The 23,561-nt window shown below is 40.1% G+C and overlaps 1 protein-coding gene across 3 annotated transcripts in view; it reads right to left on the bottom strand.

The window, feature by feature from the left end:
* Positions 1 to 22,787, bottom strand: part of PDC (phosducin) — a 40,175-nt gene extending 17,388 nt beyond the window's left edge. The window contains exons 1-3 of one of the 3 annotated variants that reach the window (XM_067300409.1): positions 22,737 to 22,787; positions 18,021 to 18,987; positions 16,259 to 16,454 (exon numbers count right to left, since the gene is read on the bottom strand). The gene's annotated coding sequence lies outside the window, so the exon portion shown is untranslated. Of the gene's footprint in view, positions 1 to 16,258; positions 16,455 to 18,020; positions 19,098 to 22,736 lie in introns of those variants that run through there. The other 2 variants (XM_013944549.1, XM_013944550.2) reach the window with 2 other exon arrangements.
* Positions 22,788 to 23,561: the final 774 nt, after the last annotated feature.

The following is a 23,561-nucleotide window of genomic DNA, read 5'->3' as shown; positions in this document are numbered from 1 at the left end:
ATATAAACAAATTTAATTTCAAGGTTATATTTGAATTTATTACTTCAGTGTTTTCAAAACAAGGACATTGCTTTTGTGGAAATTCCCGTTGACCCTGAAGCAATTGAAGAACAGAAATTTCAGTGAAATAGTATTTCTGAAGAGCTATTTTGATAACACATTTTCAGTTGGCTTTCTGCAAGACCTGTTAGCCAACAATTTTGTATGAGGCTGACAAAAACCAAGAACTGAATTTTCACATGCTCTGCCATACAGCATGGTTGTGTTTAATCTGAAGTCACTGCTGTAGTTATGGTTTATAGGGACTTATCTGGAAAACTGGCTTAGGTATAATGATCAGTATTTAGGGAATTTCGTGGAAGGGCTTTGGGAGCATATGGAGTTTCACACTGCATCAGGTATTTGCCAGGAGCAGCTGAGCTAGCTCATTCAAAACTAGCTTGGAATTGCCGTTCCCACAATGGTGCCATCCCTTCTTTTGACTAAATGCAAGAAGAAAGTCTACATGGTGTTTGTTTAATGTAATTTCTTGCTTTTTCCTTCTTTCTCTCCTATTATCTGTTAGAAGTTAGAGTGGAAAAGATTCTGGGTCATCAAATGTACTTTCTTGTTATGGCAGGCAACCATATGGAGTTGTTCTTGAGACTAATCATGCTTCCTCTACTTGTTGTTGCCCCCATCTTGCATGTCTATTTGAAATGAAAATGCCAATAAAAAATTGAAATGTTTCCTTTCAACCTTTAAAAAAAAAAAATTTTTTTTTCAAGAGTTGACATGCATTCACAAAGTTGTTCACTTGAATTAGTTGGAAGGGATTATTTTTGGTTTTGATTTTTGTTCTTTTATCCAAGAAATGTTATTCCCCTAATTGACTGACTCTACTCATGTATGGTATCAGGTAGACCCTGTTTCTCTAATTCATTTTTATATTCTGCTCATAGTTCTTGGACCTCTTCCTTCCGTAAGGCAGCAAAACAGGAATTGCTATGTACTTACATACTTAGGTGAAAATTGCTCTACAGCTTTCACTTGAACTCAGTAGGTGTGGAACATTAATATTTAAAGGCAAAAACTTTGGCGTATGCTCACTGTGATGTAATGGAGTACTCTGATTTATAGCATGCTATAGATTACATTTTAATCGGAGTCAGCTCACTGTATTAGGACTCGGATTAAATTTTTGTGCTCTTTCAAGGAAGTCAAAATTAAGGCTATGGTTCAGTCTCCGGGTATGACTTCCCATATGCCTTAAAATAAGCGTATTTTGTAGTTTAACATGGGTTAGCGGTGAAAGACTAGTTACTGGACTCTCCAGCTGAGTTCACTGGGTCATATTTTCCACATTAAACAAATCATGTCAAAGAGGCAACTTGATTTTTCTTTCCTCCCTTTGCCCTTAAGTAGCAAACCAGACTGCTATATCATCTCCAGATGGCTTTCTAGCCATAGATGGCTTGTGGATTACAGCTTTGTTATTCTGGTTTAATGCAGTTGGCTATCTGAAAGTGGTCTAAGAAGAGAATAGGTCAAAAAGACAGGGTGGAAATTTAAGGATGGTGTAGACTTTTCATGGTAAGTATTCCACATTTAAAACTGTTCCGAAATTGCACAGCTTCTGCATCTAGTGAGAATTAGTATCCTGTAACTGCAGTTACCTGCACAACTAAGCTGACTAATCCATTTAATCTGATTTAGTGTCTGGTGCAATATTTATTGAAAGTTATTTTACCACTGAGGTGGGGCTACTAATGATATCGGTCAGGCCCTTTTTTCTGAATTAGTGCTGTCTTTGTTTGTTTTTGGGGATGGAAGTTGGTGTGTCCTTTAACACAGTTCACCCAGCTGAGATGCAGAATGAACACACGGAATCATGAGTGTTTCAAAGATATAAAATACCATTAAGGTTTCTGTAGCCACTTTGTAATTTAGGAATAAGTAAATTACTCAGTCCTTTACAAAATTAAGGCAGGAAACCCTGTAGTGACTTCAAGATCCATTGGTGCTAGTGATTTATTCCCTTTATCACTGAAATCCAGCATATAGCATTGGCATATAGCAATCATCTTTAGCCATGCACTCTGCTTTTAAATGGTGTTATTTTGATTACTATCTTTCATACCCTAATGTACTTCCCCATGATTTTAGCAGGGCTGTAATTAGAATTGCTAAGATTAGATATCAATATTTATAACAGAGATCAGCTTAAAATCCTATTCTGAAATGGGATGAAGTAGTCACATATAATTCTAGCAATCTGGCAGATATCAGCTGCTGAAAAGACACTTTATATTCAAACTGGTCCCTCCTACCACAACATTTTCAAGTACTTGCACAAAACTCTTAAAGCTGTTGATTGCAAAGATCACGTTGTTTGTGTAAGCGTGCGAGCAGATTGGAAACAAGGATCCAACAGAGCCAATTTTGCCCCCAGATTTCTTCACCACTTAGAACTATGTGAATTCACAACATGCTCATGCTCTAGGGATCTGACCTGTAGAAAATAATCTTAGTATCAAAAATGAGGACTTAATGAACTGTTACATATACTTTTATTTGCTCATGATGTAGTTATTTTCTAAGGATGGATATTTTATATAAAATGTCTGCTCTTGCTACGTCCTCTGCCGAATCCAAATCTGAGTACAAATTACCAAAGACAAAGATGTGCCATTGAAAGCAGCAAAGCACTGATTTGTAAATAAAGCGGTTTCCGCATATCCACTGAACTGCGGACCTGATGATTTTTCCATTGCTGTCAGTGACAGAATGGCCTCAAAGTGGATAGCCTCAGCACCTACAGTAGGGGCATTTTCTTCATCCTTTCATGTAACGCATCACTGATGCCTTTAGTTACATGCTTGCAACCTGCTTAAAGTTAATAACATCACACTAGCTGCAGTGTGAAATTTCTTGTCCAATAAATTTCATTTATTTTTTTTACACCAATATTTATATTTACCAAAACACTGAAACATTCTTTTGGAACCAAACAATTCTGAGCAGGGGCTTCAATGCCTGAAATTAGCTACCTGAATAAGGCGGGTTTATTTTCAAGTTAGTAGAATTTAGAGTTGAGTTCTTTGGAGGGTCTAAAAATGAGCAGCTGGACTAGTCTCTAGTATCAAAGTGAGATAGGATGCAAGGGATGTAAAAGCTGTTTTAAATTAGGGAGACATTAGGGGGTCTGTTCCACAAAACTATACACAGCAGAAGTCTGGGCAAAGTCAACAGATCAAGGGTCAGACGTAATATATTTCCTCTTTGCCAAATTTACTCTATCTAGAGTAAAACATCTCTTTACTATCCATACTATAGTAAAGCCAGTATTTATTTAAAGCATGAATAGTGACAGCTGTTTTAGCTTTTCATTCTCAGCTTATTCAAAATGGTCTGCCAAAAATTACTAAAAATTTGGCGTTAGTTTTTATATCAATAGTTACACTTTTAGTCTGATGCTAGAGCTGAAGTCCTTCTGCGAGACAATACCAGGTAAGTTTATCAGTTAGAATGCTTGGTATACTATGCTAATAAATTTTCACGGCTATGGCCAACTTTGAAATACCATATTTTATTCCCCTACTAAAATAACACTCTAAAGGCAATCAATGTATAAATCACTGTACCTGAGAGGCTCAGTTGCTCAGCTCCACTTGAGCAACGCTCAAGTGCTGACAAGTGTCCTTGGTGGGTTCCAGGAGAGGAGCTGGATTACAACTGAACATGGATAGAGCTGGTCTCAGATTTACATCTCTGTATAATGATGACCCTTGCAGAAATAACTCCAGACAGGTAATAGGATTGTCATAAGGGAATTAGAAAATTCTGCTCACTAGCTGGAGCCAATGAAGTTGCAGACTGGATAGAGATTTAAAGGATTTAGTGCATGGATCTAATTGGGAAGGGAGAAAAACAACTCAGCCTAAAGAGGAGCTAAAGATGGCACCTTGGTATTGCAGAGCAAGGTGTATTACAAGTGCTCAAGATAAACAGATGGATTATAAACACAGCATAAGAATGCATTACTGTACACAGGAAAGCTACCTCTACAGCCCTGATTGCCTTTTAAATATTTCTGAATTGTGCTAGGACTCCTGTTTATAAAAAGGATAAAACTATTTGCAGAAATCTTACTAATGTCTAAATAATAATCCATCGTACCTACCTACCTGTTAGTTTAAAAAAGGAAGTGCTTATAGAGCACAAAAGAAAGGAATGGGGAGAGAATTTGCTTCTGTGGAAAACTAGAAGCATAATGTCCTAGGTGGCATTATGAAACAGTGAAATTCAGAACACCTTTAAATGGAAGGCTTGAATTTGAAAATCTGGAATTGTGGCTCTGGCGCGTAGCAGTATGTGTTGCACCAAGCACCCCTCGGCTCTTGCCCGTGGCATTGCTCAGCCAAGCAGGAATGTTGTCCCTGTGTAACGTGGGTGGGGAGAGGGGGGAAGGAGATAGGCACCCTGTTCCCAGGCTTTCCTCTGCCTCCTGGAGCAGGCAGCGTAGAAAGGAACCCTAGGCCACGCTGTGCCTTAAGAGTCCGCCTCTCCTTGAACTCCTGCGTCTTTTCAGTTGTACGGTAAAGGGGAGCTGTAGCACTGGAGGCAGCCCAGGTATCCAGAAGGCTGTCACCTACCAAGCTCTCCTCAGTAAATGGTAAGTATATTCCGTATTACTTTATTTGAAAGTATACTGCGTTATGTCTTTTAAAGTTCAAGGAAGAAAGAACGTGAACTCCAAAAGAATGAGGCCTTCAATACCATGTAGACACTTCACTGTAAGCTGCAGTGCTTTGCTTTGAGTTGCTCGTTTGCACAGGGCTCCCTAAACTTCTCTTCCGAGTGAGTGGTAAAGCACACAGCTCTGGCTTTGTTTTGTGTGCGTAGGTTTGTGTTCCTATGCAGCTCTTGCGGTTATGAGGCAGGCAAAGGTCGCTAACTTAATGGGGCACTGCTGGGCGTTAAGCTCTTTGGAACACTGTTTGCTCTATCATATGGAACATATTGCTCTATCATATCTATCATATGAAACCCTTCTATTTTTAGAGTTCTTCCTCTGCTGGTACCCTGAATTAGCCGGTGAATTTATCTTGCTAAAATTTTGATAGTGTCTGCTGGGTAAAGCTAACACAATTAATGTGGGCAGAATTCCTGTTATGGTCAGCACAGTTTCAGTCTATTGACTCCAATCAAAGTGTTAAGCACAGACACCCAAAGTGCTGCTCTCCTTCCTCATGTTCCTTCCCTGCCGTCAGGGGCAGGCGTGCTCTTGTGCTTTCCCACACCACACTGCTTCCACCTCCTGCCTCTGCTTCTAGCTGCCCTCGTTTTCTTTAAAACCACAGGGCTATAAATTATTGTTCTGCAAGAGCAGCGATCGTATGCAAGCCCCAGCACAAGCAATGGGGTTCACGACTGCAGCACTCACTGCATTCCCTGCTATTCCCACCCGTTCACTGGGTGCATCCAAGGGGCTTCTCCCAGATTTATATCAGTGGTCTTGATATCTTTGTTGGTTGTCGTGAAGTCGTAAGGCATGGTTCGTCTAAAGTAACGAGCTGAACTCCCTACCTCATTTCTTTCACCCTTTTTTTTTTTTTTTTTTTTTTAGAAAAGACTTTCATCCCATTTATTTCTGATCTGGTTAAATAAATAAGCAGGTACCAACCTACACTGTTGTGAGGAGATGTTGTTTATTGGTTGCTTTACAAAACTGGTGGTCGTGAAAATGCCTGTACAGACAAAAGATTAACAACTGGAATTGTATGATAGTGGTGTTATAAATCAGAATAACCCAAAAGAAAAGGAAATGTAAACTGGCCAAAACCTGTCTAAGCTGCTTTCGAGTAATTCAAAGTGCTCGTGCAGCAGTGACAGAAATAATTTATTGTTAAACCAAAATCTGTCCAGCAGCAGCAGCAAATTTGACCCAGCAGTGAAAGGGGGTGTGTGGGGGAGGAACAGAACATACCAAGTAGGTGCGAGGTGGGGATTATTGCCCATGCATGACTTTCAGGATGCAAAGAGCTTTCAGAAACCCTGCTCTGAAGGGTTTGCTGGAGTGGCCATCTGGTAACTTGAGTTAATAGTGATTTTGTGTAATTTGTGACTAATGTCAGCATTAAACTAATGAGCAATTTTCGGTCTTGCTTTCATCCACCCAGCAATGATCCTTGATAAAATAGAAAATTTGCTTAAAAAAAACCAACTACTAACCCTCATGAATTATTTTGGGTTTTAACAGTCTAACAGTTGCATATAAGGAAATTAAGGATCAATAACAAATAATTGAAAAATGGGGTCACTATTTTCTTAAAAATATCAATAAACTGAATTTCATCTTAAAGATTGCTTCATCTTTGAAAAACACATCGTAAGTGTATCAGGGACCTGCCAAAATTTTTCACTGAGATTATTGCATAGGAAAACAAAGCTAAGCATTATTGTAGGTTTTTATGTCTCAGGTTTCAGAAAGTTGAAATAGTGGCTCTGCATCTGGCATATCTGGCACAGTGAAAAATACTGGAATATTGTCCATGAGGAAATGCCAACAAGCTAGGACTCCTAACCTAGGTTTGGTGGGATATTATTGTGGACAGCAGCAGGTCTGGTAGCAAGGGGCACAGTTATCCAAGCTGGAGAGTTTGTGCAGAGCTAGAATGGCCTGTCTGTCTCTCACTGCCCAAACCAGGAGCACTATCAAAGGAGGTAGGATGAATCCAAATATGGTACCATGTCAGCTGAAACAGTAGGAAAAGGCAGAGCGCTTCGGGCATCAGTAGATGTGGGAGAGGTGAAGAGGACCTCATCCAGAAGGCAAGTCACTGTTGGGAGAAGCTGGCATGGAGAGAAGTGGGTGGCAGTAACAAGCCAGCCTCTTGTTGGTACTCTGCGCTGATGGTGGTATATAGAAATGTAGACAGTTTTCATGGGATGCCAAAGAATTTGTCAGATGATATCTTAAGTCCAGAAGAGAGGGCCTCGACAAACCATGGTAAAGGCAGGAAGTTCAGCCATCATGCAGCTTAAAACACTTTACCTTCTTGGCTGTTCTTTTCCCTTTCCTTCCAAAAGGCTTCTTTATTTTTTTGTTGTTTCTTTCTTTAGGGTTAAGCATTGTTTTAGTGGAGTTTTGAGGTACTTGATACGTTTTAGCTTATTTATCTTAGCGGACTCCAAGCTCATTCATGTGCAACTTCTCCACTGACGTGGAGAAGTGGGTACGCTCTTTCATTGGTGTATGCATTGTGCCCTGGTGTTACAGTATCCACAGAGTTTTGAGCAGCCTAAAGGGCAATCTCTCTCTGTTCTAGTTCATTGACCTGTCTTTCCCCAATTTCTTGCATTTGTGTACAGGTTTATATACATTTGTTCTGTCTGCTTGCCTATTTCTGTTTCTTGCTTGATTATGTCTCTGTTTGGTAATACTGCTCTGTGCTATTTCCTACCTAATATGCACTAGCTTGCAGGGATTCCAGATGTGTCATTTGTTTCGCTTTCTTATGTAATATTTAATTGTTTTTGAGATAGTTGTTTTTTTTTTTTAACTGAAGATCCTGTTAAAATCAGAAGAACTAGTGAGTACTAGCTCTATTTCAAAGGGCAAAAGCAAGGCAATTGCTAAAAGAACAGTTTTCATAACTTAGGAAAACAGGTAATATCACTTTTTTCAGAAAGTAGCATATAGGCTACTATTCAATTCAATTTAGCAGCAAATTACTTAAGAGTATTACTGCTTTCCCTGTCCGTAGTAAAATCCTATGATTTAAAAGTAACCTAACTTGATACAAGCCATGGTCCTAAGCTGTTGCTAGAGAAAAAAGCTATGAATTTTTACTTCTGCTTAGAAGTATGAAGGAAAGAAAGTGGATATCCTTTTAAACAAGAGACATATGCCAGAACTCTCTTCAGTGTAGATACTCTTGTTCTTTTTTGGGAGACTTTTTTGTTTGTGTTTTTGTTTTCAAAAATATAGTAGTTGACAGGGCTTTTCCAAGGCCCGGCTGGAGGAAGATTGTGTATATGTGTATTTTTATATTTATAAGTGTATGTATTAAAGAATGCTTGAAGCAATAGGCTTGTTGCACGCATTCTTCCTCCCTTTTCTTATTCCCTGGCTTCATTGTTTTCCTCCATCTCCTGGCAATACTTTCTTTGATATATCCTTGAATTTGCCTTTTCATGACTGAACCATGGAACTGGGTTATAGACACTGAATGCTCAGCTACCACATGCTTGGCTTTTTCTTCTTCTGTTATTCAGTAGCAGAAATTCATGTTGCTGCACTGGCCTGGGAACCCTGAACTCATTTTTAGAATGAGAAATTCTAGTTCTTCTCTTTGAAGACAGAAGGTTGTATTAGATTTGAGTGCTTTATATTAGCTGTTTTATCCATTTTTATAACTTGAGACTGTGGGAATTCATTTCCTTCCCTGTGATTGTATTCTTTTGGTACAAAGCCTGAATATGACAACCTCATTCTTAACTCCATGCTCTTCTAGCTTCTCCCTGCTGCAAGTCACAGGAACTTTGTATTCCCAGTATGTCCTGTGGAGGTAGCTTTTTACATTTAGCACAGCCAAAAAGCTTTGTGTGGCCTAAAGTGGCCATTTTGAAACAGCTTCTCCAACTGGTAAGTTTGCTTAAATTATGAGGTGTCGCAGATGTTTTCCTAATTTTTGAGATTTCACCTTTATTTTTAGGCTAAAACATACCCTTAACATCTTCAATGTAAAATTGCTTTTTTCTTGCTAGCAATATATGTAGGGTATGTGCCATGATTTCTGGAACAAACCCATTTAAAAAGATTTCCAATGATATTTCTTGATAGTTTTATATCTAATCTTGAATAATTCCTACTTGTAATAATATATACCATATTATAGTTATTTATCATTGGCTTAAATAGTCCTGTGTTGCAAAAAGGTGGATTAAAGCTTGGCATGGAAACTGATACTAAACCAATTAGGAAAACTCATTTGTTCAAGTTCTTGTCATTAATTTAAAGATCAAAAAAAGAACGGGAAGAACAGTGCGTTTCTTGTTTGCAGTTGATGATGAAGCTGCAGCGTCTTGTTCTAGCGCAGCTCCGAGGCACAGCAAGCCTTTAAAATTTGGGGACAGGCCCATGTAGTTGTTCTTCACTGAAGTTGTCAGAACCGCCCTCCTGCAACAGGGAGATAGTCCTGAAGGCGCTATGGGAATAGCCCAGACCTGGCTGTCCCCATGTTGTCAGGATGGGATTCCCTTCTTCCCACTGCCCAGCCAGGCCCTGTTGTTTCATGTTTTTGCTATGTGATACTTTGGCTTTTTCTTAGTTTGGCCCAAGTCTCCTGCATGCAGCCCTGCTCCAAAGAAGCTGTCTGTGATGCTGCAGCTGGCTCTGCACCTCATAGTGGTGCCGCGTTCGAAGAGGCACCATGAGAAGCCACGTTCCCAAGCGGTCATCCCCCGGCACTTTGCCATCTGATTGTTTGGCATGGTCACCCAAGGCACCTCCTTCACCGATCCTGGGGCTGGATCCCCATCCTCTGCTTGGCAGGTAGACTCTCCCACATTGGCCTGCAGTTGAGACATCTTTGTTGCCTGTCCTTCCTAAGGCCTCGGTACCACCTGGAGTATGTGAGGTGGCAATTTGTATAAACAGATGTGGTTCAAATACCTGGCGTATTGTTTTTGTGAATCACTCCCAGAGTATCGATGGTGTTTTTTCTGTTGAATTATGTCTGCTTACAGACAAAGCCGATTTCAGTGAGGCACTGTACAGTACTGATGAGACCCATTTTGATGAGGGACATAATTGCTTCTGAAGTTTGTCATTGCATCCAGAGAAAGGATACTTATCCAACTTTAGTTTATTAGCTTAGTCTTGGACAGTCGCAATCTTTTGTGACAATCTTTTAATTTTTTTTTTTTAATTTTTGGAAACTCATTTGGCCTTTCTTCAGTAATGTCTTTATTTTGGGCCATTACGTACATTGCCCATAGAGGTCAGTGTTTGCCTTTGAAAAGGAACAGAAGCATATGACTGAAGAACTGCAGTGTCTGTCATGTAATGTGCTGCTGGCTTTCACATTCGTTTCCTCCGATTTCCCTGGGTTAATAAAGTTCTATTTATCTCTTTCCAAGTTCTAAAGACGTGACTGCAAAGGAAAATGTTAGTATCTATTTTGATACGTGATTAGGTTTTCATATTTTTAGCATTTTAAAATATCAAACCGTGTGTGTGTATATATATCTGTTAGTATGTGTATATATTTTATATATAAAGTTATAACTGAAATGAAATGCATGAAATTCTTGATATTTCATAACATGTTTGCATATCTATCTTAAAGAGGAGCACAAAACACCATTTGGTATGAGAACCTATCCCGTATATAGTTATCATGTTAAGTATATTTTATGTAGTCACTTGCTGTCTGATACCATGGCACATTTTCAGTGATATGCTTGTAGAACAAAACATCCCTCTTTTTTCATACCTGTAAACCATTTTTCAGACCTATGAACCTAGAGACCTCTGAACATTATTTGTCAATTGTAGTAATATTTGTGGCTGTATGAATATGCAGACTGTGCCAGTGATTACATGAACACTTGCCTGTGTTTCTGGAAGATATTTTGGGAAATAGTCTGTAGAATAGTTCTGAGACAGTGCTTGCATTGGTCAAGAAAGTATAAAAGCACTCAAAAAACAATGAATGAAAATTATATATTTTGTAAGGACTGTCTTCTCAGATGTTTTCAAATGAACCATGGCTAGTATATGTAAACGCATTTTGTTAAAAAATATTACTTTGTTTTAGGTTCTGTGTGCTTTTGCACAGAAAGTGAGGTAAGTGTCTCATGGATTCCACCGCCTTTAGTTATTTTCTCATTTGTAAGCTATCCCTAGACTATGTGTATTGCAGTTCAGCTATCTAAATGGTTTCTAAGTGGAAATATTAAATGAATTTACTGACTGGATAAAAATATTGGATTATCATATCTAGAAACAGAAACTTTCTGCTCAATAACATAAGCATTGCTTAGCTTAATCAGATGTGGTGATTGGAAATAATTTTGGGTGGTATGACTAGCTATAAAGTAGTCTTAATTGTTGTGTTTTAAACCTGTTGATAGAAGAAAAACTGCTATTAATAGTTCTGTGTGTTCCTTTAAATTGGCCAAATCCTCCTTTGAATGGTGACTATTTTTTGACAAAAACAATTCATTTAATTTGATAATATTTGTTATTCCATTCATTGTGCACTTTATACAAATAATACATCAGTAATAAAACATTGGCAGAAAACATGGTATAACTGGTGCTTTTGGAAATGTATTAATGGGAACGTTCAACTGAAAGTGCTTACGCATCTGTTCTCATATCCTTTCTCCCCTCTTCAAAAAGTTTTTTTTTATCTCCTAACATTAGTGCAGTTAGCTGGAATAGGTGAGGGATTCTGGCAGTATGGAGATGCTCCTTTCGCATCTGAGTGCGTGTCCCCTAACCTTGTTTTTTCAAATTCAGTTCTTAGGACATTATGATGCAAGATTTTCTGAATTTACATCTAGGCAAAGGAGGATTATATCTTCTCAGATTTTTTTGTCTCGGAACTCTAGCCAGAAGGGAGCACCCTTCCCTAAGGCACAGTGATGTTCCCCTCATCCATTAGTTTCTGCTGATGTGGTGTAGGTAGCAAATCAGCTTACAGTGGGTGAAGGCTAAGCCTGGTGATCGTTCGATGATGCACCTACAGGCTAAGTATTGCCACATTACAAGACGTTTCTGCCCTTGTCATTAATAGCGAGAGCGTGTTGCCTGCTAAATAGCACAGTAGTCAGGAGGAAGATGAATGAGTTCTACTCTTCTCCTATGGGTTTGCTAAGTTTTCCAAAACGTGATATATATCCCTCATATTGTCTTTCCTCAGTATGATGGTAACATCTGCTAGATGTTACCATCTCGGGAGTCCCTCTGCATTTGCCATGAACTAAATATAAAGAATGCATTACAGAAATCAGTTGTGAAAAAGTATAACACGTTAAAAATACTTTCATGGAGGAAAGGGTCATTTGAAAACTGGATCGAGTAAACCGACCCATAAATTGGTTCAAATGCTTTCTGTGACCAAGTACGCACTACCATATGCATTTGTTTTCCTTCCCAAGGATTAAGCAGTGCCCTGTGCATTGTTCAGTGAAGATTTTAAAAGCAAATAAGAGCTGTTTTCCCTTAGGACCTTGCCTAACAGAGCCCGAGTAGGGCACGTAATCTCACGTAGCTATTGATTTATCCCGGAGACAGTTAATTGCACGTAGTAAGTGGATGTCTGAATACAGGATATTATAGTTCCTGGTTCAAAGCAATTGCACCTGGAACAGCTATTTCTTAGTGTCCTTGGTTTGGCTGGTGTCTCTGAGGTATTACAGTATACCTTATAGTATTATAGTCTTATGGAGAGTCTTATGGCAGAGAGCCACCCTGGCTGTAAGGTAATTCCCCTGCTGCATCCCCTCCTCACTGAGACCCCCAAAAAGATCTTTTGGACCTCTGTTCTATTTGCCTGTTTCCAAGAAAATCCAAACAAACCATCTCTAATGGTGAGGGAAGTGCAGTGCTTGCTGATCTCTTTAAGCTTATTCTCAGCTAGTTATTCTTACTGAGTTTATTTAAAGTTGAATGTCATGGGCAGTAGCGAAGCCTGGCTTAGATCCTTCATGGCCGGCTCCTAATTGCCTGTCTCAGTCTTGCGTTCTGTAAGTTGTGGAGGGCATCTCGTTGGCAGAGCTTTGGGGAATGTATCATGGGAATTTCAGAGGGCTCGTGCTGGCTCTCCGCGTGCAGGAATTGGGTGGGATATGGTTAGAACACAGAGGGAGTAAATTATTATAAAATGAGGGGGAAGGAAAAAGCGGAAATGACCGGGACAGACATACAAAGGAGGTGGGCAGTTATTCATAGCTCCTGATATAATACTGTACGTCACAAAGTGATTCAGAGCCAGGTCTGCCTGATAAATTTCGAGCAAACTGGGAAAATAAGCTGGCAATACACACAGGTATTTAATCAGCATATAATCACACAAGCATGCTGGAAGGAGCCCTTCGTGGCCTGTCAGGTCTGTTCCCCTGCGTCATGGAAGAGTTTCATTATGCTAAGCCATTCCTCCTCTGATCATGCCAAATAGTGATTATGTCCGGCTGAGATATTTCTTGGCAGTTTGCTGCACTGTCCACCTCTTAGAAAAGAAAGCGTTGCAGTTTAATGTTGGTAAACTCTGGAAATGACAGTTAAAAATAGCATAATTGGAGCTCTGCAGTTATTGCATCTCATGTAGCTTCCACATAAATATATCCAGTGGATAAGTAAAATTGTAGTTTTCTTTCCTGATCAGAAGTCCGGGATAATGTTCTCTGGGAGTTGAAATTCTGAGTTGTGTTTTTTTGTCTTAGCTTTTTACTAAAGATTCTCTGGCTCATCTATGAGTGTTGTTATATGTTGTCATATGTCACCTGTGTATGTTCATATTTCCACATGTGTTTTAATACAGAATGAGTTGAGTTATTCTGTTTCCTTGGAGGAACGGAAAAAGTACAGTAGAAAATTAGTTAAGAATGACTTTTCCAGTGAATATTTGTCTTTTTGGTTTAGTGAATTTTCTGAAAATACTATGTCTTATTCATGTCTGTACCTTGATAAAAATTTGCAAATAATTATTGAGCTTTTAGGTCCTTTGTGAACAGTATGCTTTGGATATTTGAGATTCAAATTTCATTTTTGTGCATGCGTTTGAATAAACAAATCTTCTGATTCTGGTGCAGTTCTGTTTCTAAGAAAAGAAACAGAAAAAAGATACACAAGGCATTCCAACCAAGCATCCTCGCCCAGGCTCACCGTGAGAGAGTCTCAGAATAACCATGTTCAAATATATATATATTTTTTCTGCATAAAAACTGAGGGACAGGAGAGGACTTTTCCTGACTATCTTATTGAATCTAAGCCATGTTATAAAATAGGAATTGCTAACCCTGTTCATTCTTACATTGCCTTGCACCTCTTCATTTTATGCTATATTGAATTTTGAGTCTCGCAGCTTTAAGTTGCAGAGGGGATAGTGCTGTGTTACAGTATCATGGGGCCTCTGCAGCCCTCTTAACCGCTGTCCCATGATAGGCTCAGCTGCTGAGGGCTGTATGAGACTGTTTATTATAACCTTAGCAACTGATTGTCTGGGTAATATCAGTGTTAATGATAATCCTCTGCTTGCACCACTAAGTTTCTGCTTTGTTTTGTTTGTTTTATGTAGCATTTTCTCTATTGGCAGAAGAAAATATTCTTTAGGTTCTTGGTTATCATCTTTGGCATGGCTACTTGAGCCCTTCTACAGGTGTAGAGATCCTGCAAGAGTGAGGATGAAAAGTAGCTGTGGCTCAAGACATGACAGTAGAAAGATAGCCTGGAGTGAGGTGATGTGCTAACTTTGCTTTGTAAGGGTAAAGGACAGGTCAGATGGTTCTGTGGTGTAAATTTAAGCTTTAGGCATGTTTCTTTCATTTGTGTTCTATTTTCTCCCTTCCTGTGGCCCATGGGGGTCCAAATTCCCATTCTTCTACCATCCAAGGGAGCTCTTCCCATCTACTAAGGTTTGGTCTAATGATGGAACTGGAGATGGAGGAGAGACCTTGGCTAATAAGCTTTGCTGTGTGGCACCGAGGCATCTCTAGCTTTCTTTGAGGATTTGGCTTGATTATGATGGCAACTCTCTAGTTCTTGGCGTGGTCTTACTATCTGCCTGGGTTTGGCACAGCAGTCAGAAATGCTGGATGTTATCTTGTGTAAATGTATTGTTTTTAATCTAAAAGAACAGGAGGGGAGATATTCATAATTAACTTCTGCTCTGGGAATTCAAAACACTCGGTTCTTGGTGCAAAGTATAATAATGATGAAGAGAACACTGAGATTTTGATCGGTCCAAGCAGTGTCAGCGTTGACTTTTGGCTTTGCTCAGGTACAGCTAAAGTGATGGACTAATTGACTTTGACTTACTGGTATGGCAGATTCACGAACTTAGGTACGGCCTGGCTATAAATAGACTCTGGCCTTTCCTGATCCCTTTGGGAACTGATATTACGTCATCTCACTTTTGAAAGTGTTCCTTTGTTAGAACTGCCAGTCACTGTCTGGCATGGTGTTAATGGCATTTAGCCCCAAAGCAGTATAATCTGGCAGTTTCAAAATTTTAAGTGAAAGAGATTTCTCTCTGTGTCCTCAGGCTTTTGCTTTCTCTGTTGTTTTAACTAATACATTTCTTAAATCATACTTGTGTTGGCTCTGACTCTTGCTTAGTTTATATGATAACATATCTGGACTGAAGGCTCTTTTCTTTTTCCATAAGCCTCTAAAAGTTTGTTTTGGATCTTTTCTATCCTGATACTGTAGCCTAATCAAAACTACATCTTAAGTGGGTTTTTTGTTTTTGTTTTTTGAAGGTTTGACTTGGCTATGATGGCAACTCTCTACTTGGTCTGGTCTTACTGTCTGCCTGGGTTTGATATCCTGTCAGCCTCTCTACTGCTAGTCAGCTAAACCCAAATTCTGTCTTATCATACTGCAGTTCTAAAAACTTTTATGCAACAATAATACAAAAAGAAGCTACTTTCTTTTCACTGGCTCTGGAGGAAGCTTATGGCAGTTAGTTTTTCTATGTGAGAATTAATATCTGTGAATATCTCTCACGGAGTTCTCTTCCCTGAGCAGGGGGAGTTGCATGTTCCTTTGCTCAGAAGTCCTCCCCGTGTCATTGCAGCAGCCTGTTCTCAGCTGCAGAGTGTATCAAGACATCTTATTTAGGTGAAGAGTTGCATGCTGAATTCAAGGAAAGAAAATGATTTGAAGTAAACTTCTAAATATTGCCTTGGTTACCTAATTTTTAAAAAAACTAAGGTCATGCATATCAAAAAGTTTTATAGATTTCTATAAAGAGATCTGAGAATTTCTGATAGGGGTCTCTCTACGGTGGCTTCCTGAAGAGGCTCTAGAAATGCACCTTAGAATCGGTCTTGGCACCGTTTCCTCCGGATCAGTTGCATTACAATGCATCCACTGAAAAGGTAGGAAATGCTGTTGTGGTCATTACCATTTTATCAGTAGTGACTGCTTGGATAATCCCCCCGAGTATTTCATTGTCAGATCCTCTTCTACAAACAAATATTACCATCTAACAGGAGGGCACTAGAAAGAGTCAGAGAGGCTTTTATTTTCATATGTACTTACCACAACAGTTTCCTGATTCACTGGTGAGGTCCTTTAGTAAAATTAAACAAATGTATAAGCCTTTAAAGCTGAGAGAGAAATCCAGGGTATAAATCCCAAGGATTCTTTTTGCTCATGTTCTTGTGGCTTTGATCTTGTCAGGTTGGATCAGATCTCCAGCTGGATCTTCTTTTTGCCCAAATAGCTTAAAACACACCTAGACAAGATAGAAGGGCATATGTGATCAAGTAGTCTGATTTAGCTTTGAGCTGAATCCCCAAGTATGATGGCATTACCCAGTTTGGGACCCTTTCACCTGGCACTGGCTTGTCCAGGAAAAGCTAGACCCCTGTCCTCTTTTTTTAAGAGGAGTTACCTTTTAAATTTTATGTTGCGTATGATCTACGTAGCTGCCATGTGCTCCTTGTAAGTCACGAATCTGAAGCCTGTAACTAAAGCAATAGGAATTTCCTTGTAAAATGAAAGTCTAGTAAGGACTTATCAAAGAACATAAGATGTGTATGCAAGATTGGTGCAGAGTGCTACCTAACTCCCTTAGCCCCTCTGAGAAATTCCAGTCTAAATAATTGAATGGATGAATTAAAAATTCATTATCTTCAACTGCTAGATGAGAGAGGAGCATGCTTAAGCCCTTACATCATCAATCTCTTGTAATAAATAGTAATTTATGGTTCATGATGTATAGCTGGCTTCTGGAGTTTCCTAAGCAAAAGAAATATCTTCAGAAATATCTCACCAGAATACAAATGTATATTTTTGTATGTGAGAAGCTGAATACATAAAACACGTTACAGCCACACTGGGGTGCTTTGAATGAAGAAATCCAGTGAGGTGGGGACTTACTGTTGCAAAGTTCTTCTATTGCACATCTAATGGAAGCAAGAGGAAAAGTTGCAAGCCAGTTTCATCTTCTCTCACAGCTGGGATCAAAGGACTTCTGAAAAGCATATCAACTGGACTAAAGGTATTGGCATCATTTTAGAGAGCCTGAAAATGATTCACTAAGGAAGCTACACTGAGAGAAAAATGTGTCAACTCATGTAAACTTTATATGAAATATCTCAAAAAAACAATAAAATTAGGTCATAAAAATGCAGCGCTTATAAGTAATGGAACTTCTAAGTAACAAGTGAGAGGTAGCTAATACAGGAATATGAGCAGCTGGTGCAAGTACCCCAAAGGAGGATGACAGAGCAATGAATGCTTGAGATGAAATTAATGTATTTTGTTCTTTCCAAAAGTAATAAAGAATTATCTCTTTAAAACATTTAATCTGTTTTCAATGGCTTGGCACCATCTTCCTCTTCCATTCTCTTTGCGTCTTGGCAAGAGGCGCAGAAAGAGCTGCTGCAGGAGAGCACCTGCTAGTTGTAATAATCTCCAGCAGCCTCTAGGGTCATTTGTAATTGGCTTAAATTATAGCGGGATGTGATGAATTACATTAGGAGAGTGAAAAGGCACATCTGACCTGGGCCTTGGGGACTGCAAAGATGGCTTAAAGCTTCTTCTGTGCTGCCCCTCTCCAAGTTAATTTGTATGTCCTGCAGCTGTTATCAAGGATCCCAGTCATCATGCTTTCATGTATTTTTTCCATATTTAGTGTTTGTGTAGTTTCATAAAATGAGATGGTTTAAGCAGGGGCTTGTTTAAAGGAGGCATTCCCTCATTTTTAGTGACCTTCCCCTAACCTCCCTGGTCTTGTTTGAGAATCTTTTCCAAATTAATAGATAAAACTCTGTCTAGTAATGGAAAAACTCATTACCATGTTCCAGTGGTTTAAGTCTGAACTCCTTCCAGCACTGTATTTTGGCTTTTCTCTACCGCAGTAAGAAAACAAGTAGATGAAGGAACTAGAACTGGCTGGCTTCTGGTTTCAAGGCTTTTACTGTATACACTTGCATTTCAACAGGTTGTTCCAATATAAATATTTAAAGAGTAAGGGCTGAAACCCCAGGCTGGAGTGGATAGCCACTTCCAGCGCCGCTTCAGAGCGTGTCTGTGTACTGAAGGCTCTTGCCTGTGAAGGAGTACAGCATGTTATCGGAAGATAAAAGATAGTTGCTAGGCAAAATCGTGAAACAGTCCAACGCTCACGTCCGGTCTGCCGCTATCCAGCCTGCAGGGAAGCAGGCCTGGTGTCGGGTCGCGGGGGGCTGGCGGAGAAGGGCCGGGAGGAAACCCGCTAAACCACGGCCCTTCCTCCCGTGCTGCAAAACGCCCAATGCCCCAGCTATGTCTCTGGTACTGGTGCATGCTGCCGCTCGCAAGCGTGAGTACCTCGAGCGCATCACCGTACAGTCACGTCCGCGCGGCTCGCCCGCCCGCCCTGCCGGGACGCATCACGCCGCAGTTACTGACCGCGCGCGTGTGGACGAGCAGGGGCCTGACAGGCCGCGGCGGGCTCCGGGCGGCTCTTCTGTCTGCTCCTTCCGAGCGCTTTGCGGTCACGTCAACTACTATAAACACTGAAGGGAAGGATTACTTTCCAGATAAGAAAATTAGAAACAGTCCTATAGTGCTTCCACGTGAACGTTGAACACCACCGATGAGCTATCGATAAAAGACTTGGCTGTAGCTTTGTGGTCGTAGCTGGGGAGCGCTCCCGTAAAGAAGCCTTCTCCCTGCTGGTTTGTGGAGAGTCGTCACGGCGGTTTAGGAATCCAGTGCAAGGAAAAAGAGCGATGTCTGGTTTTGTTTCTTGTCTTGCCGACTTGCTAGGACTTCAGTCTCTGAAATAAAAGAAACGTTTATGGTCCGAAAACATCTTTTGTGTTTTCTTCTAGCCTTGAAGAAGTACTTAACTCTTTAATCTCTTTGTTAGCTGGGTTGAGCATGTACAATTGAGTCTCTTCAGTAAATTAAATGCAGCTGTCTCAGCTATTAATCTAGTCCTGAATGCTGGATTGATTCCCGAAGAAATGTTATGAACATGTAATTTTTTAAATTAAGATTTACTACCATCTTCCCCTTCTACTAGGCTATTTTGAACCTTTGAACCTGAAACAATAATAATTCTTTGTACAGGAACAACCCTGATGCAGTCTGCTTGCTCCATTAGTTGCTCTCATCTATATGCTATGTGAACTGTTTAGGATCATTTCCTATAGAGCTGAACAGATGAAATAACTTGGTTCAGCAAGGTAACTGAAACTGGAGGGAAAAAAACCAACAAACTTATTTGAGTCAGATCATTTTTAATGCTTTTTACTGAAATGAAAACATACAAAAGTTATTTTGGCTTCATTCAGTGCCACACTGAAATTTCTTATTTAATTTTGAGATCACCGATCTCTTTGGATAACCTTTTCATGGGAATTTTAGCCGGTTTTAAAATAAGCAAATTTGGTTTATAAGAGAATTTATTTTTTTAATAATTAACTCATGTTTTCTGATATGTCTAAAGTGAAATTTTTCTTTAAAAAAAAAAAAGTCTAAATGTTTTTGAACTTCCTCACTCCTTTCCCCCACGAAGTGAAAATAATTGACAAGTACAAATGAAATTCTGAGCAATTTTTAAATCCCCCTCACCCCCAAACTGTTTTCTGTGTTGTTTTGGGGGGGGAGGAGGGGAAGTTGGTGGCAGTATCCATCACTGGATGCTCGGCCCTGTTCTGTTTTGGGTTTCTTTTAATTCGGCCGGACGCTGCCTGCAGTTTGCTTTCTGTTTTGGCAGTGAAGCAGCTGGTCGGTTAGGGTGCAGCGCTTTGCAGAGCCCCGAGGAGCCCTGGGCATGCACACAGACACATACTGTGTGTCCGCGGTGTTTAACCTGTGCGTGCCACATCCCCCCGCGCTGCAGGAACCCGAGAGCATTACAAGAGGCGGCTGTAGTCCGTAGACTAAGAGCCTCTGTCTCGTCAGTAAACAAATTCATTCCGATCGTCAAACCCCCATCGTCAGTCCTGCACACTGAGCCAATGATCAATGCAGTTAACTTGGATATTTTGGCAAGATGGATGTTGGCCGCAGACTGTTGTTTTGACACTTCATGTAGCAAAGGTGTGACCCGTATTTTCCTTTCATTATACCAGACAATTAGCCTCTGTTGGGCAAGTAGGCACTTACAGATACGTGCATTCAAAATGCTGTAAACAAGCCACGTTCAGAGTGCTTTCTTGCTGCTGGCACTGTCAGTGGCTGTTTGCAGAAGCGATTCTCCAAGTTCTCCTTCTATACCACAAGACCAGTGGTAGTAATAGTGAGAATAGTAAAGCTTTTCACCTCAGACCTGGCTGCCACTAGCTAGCTATGCCAGCCCTTCCTATAGCATGTCTCTGTGCTCCCTGGGCCTTGCTGGCCAGCGCAAAGTTTCCACGGTGGTAAGTCAATGTGCAGCTGTACGCTATTCAGTCAGTTTTAGATGCCAAATGGTGCCTGCAAAAACTCTAGGCCCGATTATTCACTGTGTTTCATGTTTAGCGTGGTCCTGAGCAATAAAAGAAGATGTTGCCTCACGTCTAGGAAAAGATTCCTGCAGCCACAAGGTGACTTCTTTAGCTATTCTTTCTTGCTTTGTCGTCTTATTATCCAAGTTTTCCTACCAGACTCATCATTATGGTCATCTTCAGTGATGGAGCTCAGAAACTCAGTGGATGTGTCACACTCGCTTGCTGATATATATGGTAGCTTGAGTTTCTTGTGCTTTCTAGCTAGAATCCTCTTTTTCGCAATGTGTTCTTTAGCATGGTATAAATGCACATAGTCACTTACCAGTGAAAGCCATGAATCATAACCTATTGTCGTTTTTTTTTTTTAGTCATTTTGTTTGTTTTTTCAGGTTTCTGATTCATTCAAGGAGAACAAATTTCCATGGCAAAATTTAAGGTGTCAAAATATCCACCTCAAAAACTCAATGCTTGATTATCCTGGCTGCTGTAATTTCCTTTCTCAAGTGTTTTGACTGGAAACAATGATGGTGGACCAAACATTAAGATGACTTGTTTCCATGAAAAGGATTTATTTGAGTTTTTGGAAATTAGTAGGGTGATGCATAAAGTATCTGCCCAAATTTTCAAAAGGGTCTTGTATGAGCAAGCTGGGTGTTGATTATTAACAGATATTGAAGAGCATAGCTTTTACTTCATTGACTTCAGAGTAAAGGTATATCCAGAGACAGAAGAGGACATGGCAAGTACGTGGACTTTATTGTAACAGTAATTAATAAAATAGATTAATACGATCAGAAGCGTTTAGGTACAGACCACTCAGTCCAACTTGTTTATGTCCTTGTTGCATAGCAGATATCAGTTGTTCCTGGTTCAGCAATAGTTTTACTAAATGTTTAACTGTTGCTTATTTTGCCTTGTAAATTACTTGGTGTATAAGATTATATGAAAATTTTCTAAATAAAATAGCAGAAGGTAACCGATGAAGAGGCAGGATTTTTCTAGGAAAAATCTTGTTTCTGTTTAAAAAAAAAAAAAGTTTGTTGCAACCGATTTTAATTTATGTGTATCTTAACATTTTCATGTTCAGATTTCTAATTGCCTTGGTAGTTGTTTTGTAGTTCCAAGTCCCTGTCTTGTTAGTCCAGAAGGGCTGTGGCTGAGGAACCTCTGATGGTTCCTAGGTTTTTTTTCATGTGGCTTAATCCCTTCCTGGCTTTTGCAAAGGACTATTAAATGTAGACTGTAGCAACTAATAAAGGGGCCATCAGACTCCCATGCCTAACTTTAACCTTAGCTTTAACCATAGCTAGGTGAGCTATGACTTCAATAGAGCTGAATGTGAGTTTATTCCTGTTGATTTCAGACGTCGTGTGCGTTCAGTCAGGCTGGACAAGATCCATCAATAATCGCAGTCATAATCAGGAAGATCACAGAAATAGTATTGGTGCTCCTGTTCTTTTCGGATACTGTATGCCTAACTTCTCCCCTAACTTCAGTCACAGCTTACAGTAAACTTTCAGCAAATTAAAACTTTCAGTAAATTAAATTTACAGCAAATTAAATCTTAATTCCTAAGTGCCTGGTTTGCTTTTGCTGCCTAGGACCTGTTCTGTATTAATTTATTTTACGCATTCGAAGTATAGGCTGTTTGAAACGATTCGCACCAATATAGCGGAATACTTCCAAACAAAAAATGTATTGCTAAGGCTAACCTTTCAGCCCCCTTTATCAAAGGCTGAGGGTGATGTGTCTGAAACCCACTGAAATGGTAATCTCGCATGGTTGCAAGAGTGTTTGTCCCTGGCTTAGAAAACACGGGTGTAGGGGTAGCTGTAACTCTTCCCTGGATTGCAGCTCTCAGTTCTGAGGTTGACAGATCCCCGGATTACGGGAATCGTCAGTTTGTAAGCCTGCGTGCTTGGAAACTGTAGGACTGGTGCAAATTTCCCTCTCTGCCATTTGAATCTCCTGCTGAGGAAGCAGTGCGTTTGTTGCGAAGGTTTAAAGGAGGCGTGTGATGTGCAAATGAGCCTTGTACCGCCTCCCCCAGCGAGAAACCAGGGTGAGGGAAACCGAGAAACTGGCGGTACCTTCAGGTGTCCTCTGTAGGTAAGAAGCTCGGCATCAGCTTTCCAGATCCTCCTGGTCCCCTGAAGCTTCACACGAGCAGAGCGAGCTGGCTGTGCGGCGCCGCTGAACCGCATGACCCGTGCCTGGAAATGCGTGAGCCGCGCTCCTAATCAGGAGGGTCCTGCTTGCACACAAAAACTGGCTTTAGTCGCTCTTTGGTTCCCCAAGTATGTCTCAAATCTCCTTAGCAACTCCTGGCTGAATTTTCTGAAATGTCAGCCAGAAGGCTGTTTCCTGTTATGGAAATAGGATTAAGAGAAATCTATTTCTCTTAATAGTTTCAGTCTGCATCAGATTGTATTTCTTGAAATTCTCCTAATCTCTGCTGAACTTCTCACAGAGAACTATTAAATAGCCTTCTTGCTCGTCTTAAGGTTGGTTCTCAGTCTAAAGTTTGGCCGATTTGTCTTGGAGATTTCAGTTTTAATTTTTCTTGAAATCCTAATGCAACTTGGTAAGCAACGATGAGTGAGTTTTCTCGGTGTCTGTTCAGAAGTCTTGAACAATACCTGCAAAAAGGAGAATTCCTGTTCTGACTAGCCTGTTTCAGTTGAATAGAAACAATGAAAAGCAGGCCGAGATTATAGGAATTTGCACTAATTGCCTGCATAAGTTTATTTGGTTTCGAACAATCCTTTGCATTTTTAATCTCTGTTTAAAGATCGAACGTGCCCTGCCAAACCGTGCTCTGGGTTTCTTTTCTTTTCCCTCACACTGTGATTGAATTGTTACATAATTACAGTTTTTGAACATGAAACTCAAGTTGGAAGAACTGGAAGGAGAAG

Source organism: Apteryx mantelli, chromosome 8 (genome assembly GCF_036417845.1).
Source record: "Apteryx mantelli isolate bAptMan1 chromosome 8, bAptMan1.hap1, whole genome shotgun sequence".
NCBI classification, from domain to species: Eukaryota; Metazoa; Chordata; class Aves; order Apterygiformes; family Apterygidae; genus Apteryx; species Apteryx mantelli.
The sequence above is the reverse complement of the archived record's forward strand: the minus strand, read 5'-3'. Positions and strand labels throughout refer to the sequence as shown.